Here is a 12,108-nt window from a genome sequence, read left to right as displayed (position 1 = left end):
TGTAACCGTTAATTATAAGTGAATAAAAAAAAATCATTTCAAACTTTGACCATCCAAAAAATTATTAGTTCCCACTTTGTGGATGTTGTACCAACTTAAAATAAAATAGCATGACACTGACATTAAAATGTGCGAAATTGAGTTGTTTTCGTATATAAATTGATAACACGTCCTTATCGTAACTTATCAGCTACAACAACCATGGCAGTGAAACATGCTAAGAACCACAGAATGGTATGTATTATGAATCGTCCAAATGCTAAGAACCACAGAATGGTGCTACATATGCATTCACCGACCCCATTGTGTCTGATATCTCCATGTAGTTGTTACGGGGTAGCTCAAAACTTTAGATACCATAAATACCAACACCTCTGTTTGCAGCGTGTCGGTGGAAAATTGATTTACCTTGTGCAAACTATTAAAAGTGTAAGATCAAGACCTCTGACACATGTAATATCTCGTCAAGCTGATGATCTTATCTTAAAGAAAAACTGATCCACACCGGTCTTAATAATCATATAGAATGACTTCAGCGATTTTATAATCTCTACTTGTATTTCCAAAATATTAAGAGGGTAAAACCTGCATAATTTAAGTTCTTAAAACCTAATAACAACCTAACAGAACATATTGTAGAGATACGGTAATTAACAATTTGTCAAGATCTTTACTCAACAAAGGAGGAGAGTAACATAAATCAAAATCAAAGGCCAGTAGTGCGATTATGCATTTAATGCTTGATTAATGATTAGCACGATCGGATAGTTCAAGTGGTGAGTTTATCTTCTATTGTCCCCAGACACTCTGTTCGATTCTGGCTCACTCCGAGAATAATTTGAACATATATACTCATTTGTATATAAGCCTAAATTGTCAAAAAGTTGATTGATGCAATGATTAATTAGCTGCGTATAGATTTATGCTTGTGTGTGAACATGCACTGGATTGATTGCAGAAACTGCAGATGAGACATTTTATTTCGTGCAGTAGTTTCTCACGTAGAGATTGTTTTGGATCACATGATAAAGGACGAGCTTCGTTACGGCAAGCAAGCACAAGACAGAGCGAGACTAGGAGACGGTTTAGCTGCACTTGACTTTAGAGGAAGTCCAATAGGTGTGCTAAATCAAGTCTTAAATCCAAAAATAGGGAATATGAGATAAAATTGCACTCCAACACTATGCTAGTGATGTGCTAAATCACTAGCACAAGCCTCCCCTTCCCTATTTTTAGAATATGCCACTTCTAAACTATTTTTATCATTAAAATATTCATTTCTCTCTCTACTCCACATCATTTCCCTCTCTCCTTTTTCCTCTTTCCCTCTTTTTTTAATATTATTATAATAATAGAAAATGGATATAGGGAGTACTATTGGAGCTCATGTGCTAAATCTTGTGCCAAATCACTAAGACATATTATTTTATAATATTTTTAGGGAACCTCTTAGCATAGTGTTGGATTTGCTGTTATGTGTTAAATAGTGAGAGAGCACAAATTAAGTTATGTGCTTATACACATTAAGTATTTTTCATTTCAAATAGAAAATAACAGCTTTTAGCCTTCTCAAACATCCTCGAGGCACACTCAATTGATGATAAAGGTGTAATTCAGGTTTTAGAATACTTTAATCAACTTAATAATTATAATTTATAAATACTACTTATGACTCAGTATTGGCTTAAAAATGTTTTCTAAAATTTGTTTTTAATTATAATTATAATATTTTTATTTGATTATATCATTATTTTCTTAATATATTTATATACACTATCGTTATGTGCTATAAAACTTTGGATATATCGACATTTGATCCGATTTTAAATTTTATATTTTCCCAAAAAAATTATTCTCAAAAACATGTTATGATATGAATTCATTGATATGTTTTATTTTAACAAAATAATTATGTTCTTTATGATTTATGATTTCTAGGGAGATGTAGAAAATCAGGCAACTGATGTAGGTTCTTTAATTTTTCGCAAAATTTGAATTTTTTAAATTTATAATTATTTTAAAAGTCTAATAGGTAAATTTAATACGTGACGCTGGTTGAAGTTCTTTTGTAAATACAGCGGTGGCTATCTTAATAATAACTAGTTGAGAATCCGCGCGTTGCGGCGGCTTATAAAAATTATATCGATGATCCAATATTAATATTTATAGGATAAAATAATTTTATGACTGTCTATAAAAAATATATTAATGTTTCAAGTTAATATTTGTAGGATAAAATAAATTTATATTATAAAAATCTTGATGTAATACAAATACTAATATATACAATTGCAAAATTGGACTATAATTCATGGTGAAAAAATAAAAATAAATTTATACACGTGATTAACAATTTAAAGCATGACGAATCTTAATTTTATTTGTTTTTTTGGAAAAGTAATCATTTTCTTTCATTGTCACCTTCCTCCAATTTTTTTAGATTGATTGTGCACAAAAACATTTAACTTAAGTATAACTACCCTCTTAAAAGTTGCTTGAACGGAAAAGTTGCTTGAACGGAGCAAACAGATAATCATGAATAATTTTTTCATGTATACAAAGTAAATAATATAAAAATTAACAACAACAAACATGTCCGATGAACAAAACAAATATTATAAAAAAATAACCAACAAACATACATCATTAATAGTTAATTTATTGACATCAACCATCAATATCCTGTCAAGACTATATTCTTTTCCCGTGTTTGGATTTGCCGACTCCAATATAACGGTCTATAACTACATTTGTTTGCAACAACCTTTACTGTAACAGCCTTCACTTATCGTTGCAGAAGAACGACATCTCCGAGTTAAAAATCGAGCAAGAGAAAGTTATTTCTAATTTTTTGATATTTTTCATCCAAAAATTTTAGAAAATTAAAAAATAGAACGGAGCGATGTGAGAAGCGCCACCTACACGCCCCTCGCTTCTCCTTTAAAAATCGAGTAGGAGAACTATCAGGTAGGTTTGTGGTATTGATAGAGGAGGTTGTGTTTAGATGATCCAAAATCCTACGATCTATACGGGTATTTATAGGTGGAGAGAGACTTGTTTGCTACTCTTTCCCATAATTAAATAATCTGAACAAAATCAGATTAAAATTTTCAAGCTACTATATTCCATAAATAATATGTCTTTCCCATAATTGAATAATCTGAAACAAAATCAGATTAAAATTTTCAAGCTGCTATATTCCATAAATAATCTGAAACAAAATCAGATTATGAAACTTGCTTCTAATATACCCGAAACTAAAAAAGGTAGTTCTAATTTTTGATATTTTTCATCTAAAAATTCCAGAAAATTAGAAAAATAAAACGGAGCGATGTGAGAGGCGCCACTTACACGCCCCTCGCTTCTCCTTTATATAAGTATATTGATTGATTGTTTAAAAAAAGTAATATAAAAATCTCTTTTTCAAGTTGAATAACTTTATTTTAAAACTAATGGTTACACCGTGGAGAATATTAACACGAATAATAATGATATAATTAGTAGTTTTAAAAAAATGATATCAATAATATATAAAGATAGATTGATTTTAAAGTTAATATATTATCTGGATTAATAATAAGTTTTCTTTTATGATTAGATCGGGGTACGGGAATTTAGTGAATTATTTACGACTTCTCTTGAATGTTTCGTGTGCTAATTTCGAGATACGGATTCTATTCCTATTATTCCGAGCTACTCCTTTCATTATTAAAAATATTTGATCTGCCCTGCTATGATCAATTGTTCGTTAAGTTTGTTCGGTGCTATTCATTTGACTGTGTTGACTTCCGAAAAATACTTTAAAAAACTGTTTTGAAATATTTAAATATTTGTTTTGCGACTACAATTTTTTATAATTTATCATTGTTCATAATATTTAAAATATCTGTATCATGTGATATTTGGAATTTTAAAAATTTTTTTATTTGACCTTTGGAGAGATATGGGGTATGCCGAGTTGACCAGCTGTAGGGATACTACAGCCATGTCATTGCGGCACCGGCGACATGACACTTTCGTGGGAATCTGATTGGTCACGGCGTATCAAAGCTCTTGCCATGAGGAGTTTGGCTGTTTTGATTATTTGTTCAGGATACGTGGGTGCACCTAGTTTGATTTGATTTGTGATTTGGATGTGACATTGTATATGCCGTACACGTTATCCAATTTGTTGCACACATTGGGTAACCTATGATGTGTGTATTTGTATATGTTCTGTTTGATCTCGGTACGAAATATCCCAACCCCTCGTTGCAGCCTGTTTATTTGAAAATTATTATTTTTAAATTATTGGAAAAATATTTTAAATGTTTCTTGTTCATAAATGTTTCCAAATTATATTGGGCATTTGACTCATGCCGTATTCTTCTTCCGGCAGGTACTTAGGGGGATTCGGGACTGTGTGATGGAGAGCAACCATTCTTTTCCATTTGTTAGGTCCAATCAGACGTAGAAGGGGGGTTAAATACGTCTTATACCAATTCGTTGACTAATTCGATTACGCAATATAATTCTTTCAGTTCTTAATTCAATCATAATCAAACAACTCTAGCAAGTTCGGGGAATATTCTTGTATTAGAAATAATCCTCGGGTGCTACAAATTTCAACACAAGTGTCAGCTACAGAGACTACATATCACTCCAAACACATACGTTCGTAATCACAGATATTCTTTCTTGCTGTCGTATGTGCATAGTGTGTGCACTTTAAAAAGTGTGTAGTTAGTTTCAAATGAAACCACAAGGCTCTATTTTCAGGCTTCAACATCTAACCATGGTTAGTCAAGTAATCCCAGTTCTGAGTAGTGATCCTGAATCTGTATAGTGATCCTGGTTTTGTAACGTTTAACCAAGCATAGTTAACTCTTTTCAAGTGATCCAGGATCACTAGCACTACTAGAAAAAGTAGAATAGACATCACGGTATAGATATCGGTCGACTTAGGTCCTCATGTAAAAGAGTGTATTAACATCAGTTTAAAAATCACCGATGTCTATGTTAATTTTGACATCGGGTAATATCACATCCGATGTCTAACTTCTTTGAATTAAAAACAAAAATAATGCGCGTCAAGCCTATTTGATCCCCCCAAAATATTTCCCGGATATAAACCAAAGATATTCCCCCTTTAGCCAGATTTTCATCCCCCCAATTTCTTTTAAGCCCAAAATCATACAAACACTATTCACTTAAAAACATATATTAACCCCAATTAAAATTCTTTCTCACTTCTCTCTTTCTCTCTAACTTCTCTTTCGCCACTTTTCACTCATTTCACGCTTAGAACCTTAATCAGTCGAAGCCAGCTCCTCCAAAAATCTTTTGCTCGACCTAATTAATCATTGTACTCGATGCTTTAAAATTGCTCTCAAAGCATTTATGCTGCTCTCAAAAAGTGCTGCTCAATGTCTTGTTGCTTCGAAGAAACCCTAATTCTCTACATAGGTAATTAATTAGCTTTCTTCTTGTTGCTCTCTCGCTGGTGCTCTCTTGATGCGTCTAATTTTGTTGCTTTCTCTTTCAATATCTCATTTCTTTGTGCACTCTCATTCTCTCTACACTCTCCCTCTCAACTCTCTCTGCACTCTCTCTCTCTCTCTCGTTTCTCTCTGCGATACATATACATACATATATTTTTTATTTCTTTATTTGCCTACATTTGCAATCTCACATCACTGTAAGTCATTTTTAAGTTTTAAGTAATTTTGATTCTATGTTTTTTGCGCTCAGGGCTTAATTATTTATATTTTAGACCCTAATTTCGTGTTTGATATGACTCATTGGGATTTTTTCTTAATTGCTTGGTGTTTGATGTGAGTCGGTGTTTTTCATTTTGTTGAAGTTATTGCGGAATTTTTTGACTTTTTTATGTGAATTTATGTTTTGTCGTTTCGTTGAAGTTACTCTTGTGAAAATAATTTATTTGTTTCATGTATTGGTGTACTCAGGAAATGAGGACTACTGAACAAGGAAAGAGGTGTCCTCTTTGTGCTGAGGTTATGGACTTAAGTGAGATTCTAATTACTATTATATCATGTTTAGCAATGAAAATTGCAGATGGATATATTAATTATGTTTCTCTCAACCTTAGGTGGATCGGGATTACTAGATATCTCTTGTGAATGAATGTCTAGCAGAGTGTACTTTGAAGCAATACCATGTTTGTTACTTCCTCAAGATGATTCAATGTATGTAGTCAATTATAACTATCTTTTACCTATCTTGTTAGAGTTTCACAGTGACGCCTTTAAGATGTAGTTTTCAGACTGTCATATAATAGTTAGAAAAAGATAGTTAGGGATGAATCAGTTCCCTGATGCTGTTTATTTGTTTCAAGTGTTATTGTTTCGGAAGTAGCCATGATTCTTGATTGGTCTATTTAACGATGAAGCACAGAGGTTCAGGAAATTCTACTCTGCAATTGCTGCAAGCATCAACCTTATTTACAAGTCTAGATGACAATGTTAACTAACCGAGATCTTTTCATATTGTTCGAATTTACTCAGAGGTTGTTTATTTATCAGGAGTATTGCTTGTAGTTTATGTTTACTTTTAAGATACTGTTTTTGGGAAATATCTATAAAGAGAAATTGTTGTGTTTTGGGAAGTGAGGCCTATGTGAAATTGTTAATATGTGATATTACTTGATATTAGGGAAAAGAGTGCTATTAGTTTTTGATATAACTTAACTAATCAGTGTAAACTTTATTTGATTTAAGTCGCTGTTATTCAAAATTTTCAACCCCAAGCATCTAATATATGTTATCAACTATTCTCAGGGACCCAAGTATGTTTGCTCAACATTCTGGATATTTTTTTGCATAACATGCAACAGGATTTAGTGAGTACATAACCTATTTTATTGCCTACTATAACCGTTTCTTTAATCCTTGTACTATTGCCGAAGCTAAATTATGTTTTACCTTTAAGATCCACAAAGTTCAAATTTTAAAAGATTCAGGTGCAATCGTAACCGCACATGGTATATGGATGCTCAATAAGTGTTTAAGTTGGGTAGAAACATTGTGTTAATGGAGAAATGTTGTTCATTATTCATGTTTTGTGGTTTGCAGCCGTGAGTTTACTCACCGTGTAAAGTCTGCTTCTATGTCTAAATCTACTTCACAAGAAGTTGAAGCTCTTCAAAAAGTGGAAATCAGGTATATTGTTATTTTTAGTTCTTTCATTGTCCTTTAATTTTCTTATATGCTACGTATATGATATTAGTTGTATCTTTTCTTTTGTAGCAATGCTGATAAAATTCGAGAGTTTATCAAGGGAGTTTATGATGCAGTCATCGAGACTAGAGATTCATCTACTGTTAACAATCCAGGACCCTGGATATTGTGTACTGGAGTCACTCACCTCCAACGGATAGGACCCGAGCTCGTTCTCTTAGCTATTTCAATAGTTGTGGCAGGAATAATAGAGACTCACCACAAATCTGTTGTTTTCAAGTGTGACATGGCTGATTATTGTAGTTTGGAGTTTTTGCATAACTTTAGATTTTGGTAGTTTGGCCTTTGGTATATTGATTGTATATTATATGGTTGAATATTGGATCTATTGGGATTGCGATTTCAATGAATGAATTAGATATTTGGCAGCACTAATTTTTTTGTCTTTTTTTGCAAAAAATTCGAGTACTTATTAAAACAGAAACTGATGTAAAAGCCAACTCTAACATTACTTTTGATGTAAAACTGAGGTTATTCTTAGCATATACATCGGTTATTACAAATAACTGATGTATAAAACATACTCTATTAGGTCCGGAAGCGATTGTAGAAGGGGGGTTGAATACAATCGTCACAAAATAATCGCAGAATAAATCTGATTTGAATATAACTTGTTAATCAGATTTTAATTAATTAATATAATAATGTTTGAAGTTATTATATAATTAAATTGGTTCAGTTTTAATCTCCACTAATGTTCGTAGAATAAATTCGACATGGTATATTCTAGATTAGTGATTAAAACAACTGAGTAACAAAGCACAGTAAAACTGTGGATGTAACAATAGCAAGTTTGGAAAAATTTGAAAGCTTTTACAAGTGCTTTGAATTTCAAAGTGAATGAACAACCAGAAATGAAGAATGGTGGCCATATATATAGGCAAAACCATTTGAACTAACAAGATGACTAATGGTTTGATAACTAAAGCAAGATATGACAAAGTACAGCAAGCTAGGACAAACTAATAGCTTTGTCATGACAAAACAAGACAAGGTTAGACAACATAAAGCAAAGTATGACTACTTTAGTGCTAGTCAAGACAAAGTAAAGAAAGGAGAGACAAAGCAAAGTAAGACATGACAACTTGTCGCCTTCCAAGACATCATGCCCATCGATTTTAATGACAAGGAAGCTTCCTTGTGATGTCATCATTTGAATAAAGCAAGAAAGACATATCATGTCTTTGTACCATTCTAATAAAGCATTAAAAGTGGCATGCTTGGACTTGTCTTGGAGTGAGAAAGCTTGTCTTTGCAAGAAAAAAAGTTGTCTTGTCCATGCGCTTTATGAACAAGGTTAGACAAAACTTTTCAATGTCTTGGAGTGCCTTTAAAGGAGCTAGACAAAGCATTTCTTTGCCTAACTAATGTTGTAGTGCTTTAAAGTGATTTCTTTACTAAATAATAAATATAATATTATCCACTTAATTAAATTAGTTCAATATATTCATTAGATAAATAAATTCAAGAGTGAATCAATTTACTAAATAAAATATACAACTAATATAATTATATTAAAAGTGAATATATATATAATCTATTTAATATTTAATCACTTTTTTTCTTTAACAGACCTTCTGTCTTCTTTGAAACTTTAATATCTTCGTCTTGAATTGTCAATAGATTGAATGACCACCTTTGCTTGACGTTGAATATTTAATCCGAGTAGCTGACACACAAATGTACTGCCTGGTTCATCTGTATCTAGCTGAATAATTAAATTATTTTTCATCATTAAAACAATTAAGCTGTGGTTCGTTCATCGAGTCTTTGTCTTGTAAGTTGTTCTTCATTAATTGGAATCATCTGAATAAATAAAGTATAGAAACTTTATACCTTCTGAACTCCTGGACGTGCCACAAAAGATTATTTCTGCACCTTGAACATATTAATGACCTTCTCTCAGTGGTGTGCAGCAGCGTCCTGGAATTCTTCTGACATAAAATCCTGATAAATCATTTGACGTTCTTCGTACGGATTCCAGTGACTTGCTATTTACTGAGCTCTCTTATTTGAGTTGAGTTGTACCTCTTTAAATACAAATAGGCTAAACATATGCCTTTCATATTCAAACAATGTAATTTTTAAGAAAACAATGTTATTCTTAGCATATACATCGGTCATAACAAAAAATTGATGTATAGAAGAATCTAAGACAACGGAAATTATAAGGAACCGATGTTTATGTCATCTAATTCCTTATGAGTCGCATGTTTAAATTAGTGTTATAGAGATAATATTACATTATGCATAATTAAATAATTTAGTTTAACCACAAAAAAGATTGATATACATCAGTATTTAAGCTAAAAACCAATGATAAAAGCCACAAGGACATTAGTTTTTGGCTGATGTCTTTGTATATGACCTTTAACATCACCGACCTAGACATCGGAGGCTGATGCACAAAGACATCGGCCAAAAACCGATGTCTATTAACTAAATTCTAGTAGTGTAGACTTAACCAAGTGTAGTTAACAATTATAGTGATCCAGGATCACTAGAATTTTAACCAAGTATGGTTAAAGAACCCAAGTGGCTCCAAGTATATTTCCATGCATGCAGATAATAAATTTTACCTTAGAATATATATATATATATATATATATATATATATATATAGAGAGAGAGAGAGAGTCTTACTCTAGAAACCTCCTTATCCTAGAAACTAAAAATCAAGCTGAAATATCACTAAATCCTAAAGCAAATACCACTAAATTCTTAAACAACCCCATCTCCACCTCCATCTTCACCAAACGCACCTCCATCTTCACCAACCCCACCTCCACTGCCACAACCTCCGTCGTCGCCTCCTTCATAACCACTACCACGTCTATGTCGCCCGCCCCCTCCATAACCACCACCTCCATTATTTCTCTAACAACACAACCTCCACCTCCATCTTCACCAGCCCCATCTTAATCGCCGCTTCAACCTCCTTCAGCCCCATTCATACTCCTTTGTCCACCTCGACTCAACTTCAAATGCGGAGCCGCCACTATTCCGGCAACGCTCCAACCCCTTACTTCAAGCTGCCCAAACCTCCGCTAAAATCATCCTTCCTCCATCTCCACCTTCACCTCCACCATCTCCACCACTATCACCACCATCTGAATCGAAAATGTGAACAGATCTGGAGATTCTAAGCTGGAACATATTTGGAGATTAAGTTTTCACTAATTCCCGCAACACAGATCATTAAATCCTAAAGAAAATATCACTAAATTGTACTGAGAATATCACTAACTTGTATTGGTTTCTAGTCTTTATTTTAAGATCGGTTTCTATTTGATCATGGGCCTATATATATATATATATATTCAAGTGGCTGTTGGTCCTCGAATGTATTATAGAAAGGGGGGGGGGGTTGAATGCAATACTGATAAATTTAAATCTTAATTCAACAACCAATTAAAGATTTAAGTATATCAGCAGAGTGAGATGCAAAGTAAGTTATGAATAGTTGTAGTTTAACTTCACAAAATAAATGGTTTATTTATTTTGTTGTTTTGCTACAACCTCGAAAAATAATTCTCGAGCTTCGTTCTCAAGTAATACACTTGTGTTTCACTCCCTTGGTGTTCTCTCTGATTGATCTTCTCAGATTCACTCAACTTCGCATTTTTGGCGCAAGCTTTGGTTCCTATACTTATATCGGAGTTTAACCTAACTTGGCCACCACGGGTTCTGCAGATCTATAAAGTAGACTTTCTCTTTTGCGGCTACTTTACAGAGTACATCCTATGTGAAATTCCTAAAATGCTATTCAACATTTGTTACATTGTATGAAAAGCAACCTAGGAACATACTAATTTGAGTAACACAGAAATGAATGAATAGTGACTGTCTCCTTTCCAGGTAGCTATCCACGACTTTCTGTATTCTTGAGCTTCAAGCTGTAGGCTTGATAGGTCTGCTATAAAACATCTTTTATGCAGCATTCCTAAGGTTGAACATCTTTATCTGCCATAGGATTGACTTGATGTGGAATCAAATCAATCCAAGATCTCCAGCGACAGTGACATTGAGACATCAGAACTTGCTGTCAAACGATGATTGGAATGATAGTAGCTTCCTGAATACGCTTTAGATAAAAACACCAATGTTCTGTTGCCATAAGAGCGGAAACTTGCTGTCTGCGGAGCTTCAGCCAATGTTGTTGTCAAATAGAAACTTGCTGTCATGACCTTGCAACTGTCTGCCTTGTGTAGCACTGATGTCAACAATCTTGACAATAGAAGTCTTTTATTCTTGCTGTCATTTATCTTCGCGCCCTGGGGCATGAAAAATTATGAATTGAACTTCTTCCAAGTGTACAAACATTACAACTGACAGTAATAAAACGACACTACAAAGACATACTATGGCTGTGACTGTATGTTCTACTTAGATAAATCTAAGTACATGAAAATGTTAAGTTGACTGCTGTCTATCCCTCATAAATCCAAACAATCTCCCCCAATTTGTTTTTATGGACAATAACAACAAATTTACAATCTAAACATGCTGTCAACTTAACTAACATAGATGAAAACAGTTAAAACTTTACTTCCGAAAAATGTTATGATATAGTGAATCATTTGATCATAAAATTTAGCAATTGATCAATCAAATGGAACAATTAGAGGGATAGATGCTTCTTTAAAATAAGCATATCAAAAGAATTTTACCTTAGCTCATTTTTGAGCTTTCCTTACTCCTTTGGTTTTTTGTTCTTCTCTCTTTAGTTCATCCACTAAGATATTCAAATCAGCAATCAAAGCAGCTTTTTCTGGAGTTTCAATAAAATCTTCAATTTCTTCAATCCTTAGCTTCAAGGCACAATAACTGATGTCCACTGTTGCAAAATCTGAATTCCATTTCATTTCGA

Source organism: Daucus carota, chromosome 2, assembly GCF_001625215.2.
Source record: "Daucus carota subsp. sativus chromosome 2, DH1 v3.0, whole genome shotgun sequence".
NCBI classification, from domain to species: Eukaryota; Viridiplantae; Streptophyta; class Magnoliopsida; order Apiales; family Apiaceae; genus Daucus; species Daucus carota.
Note: the sequence above shows the minus strand (reverse complement) of the source record.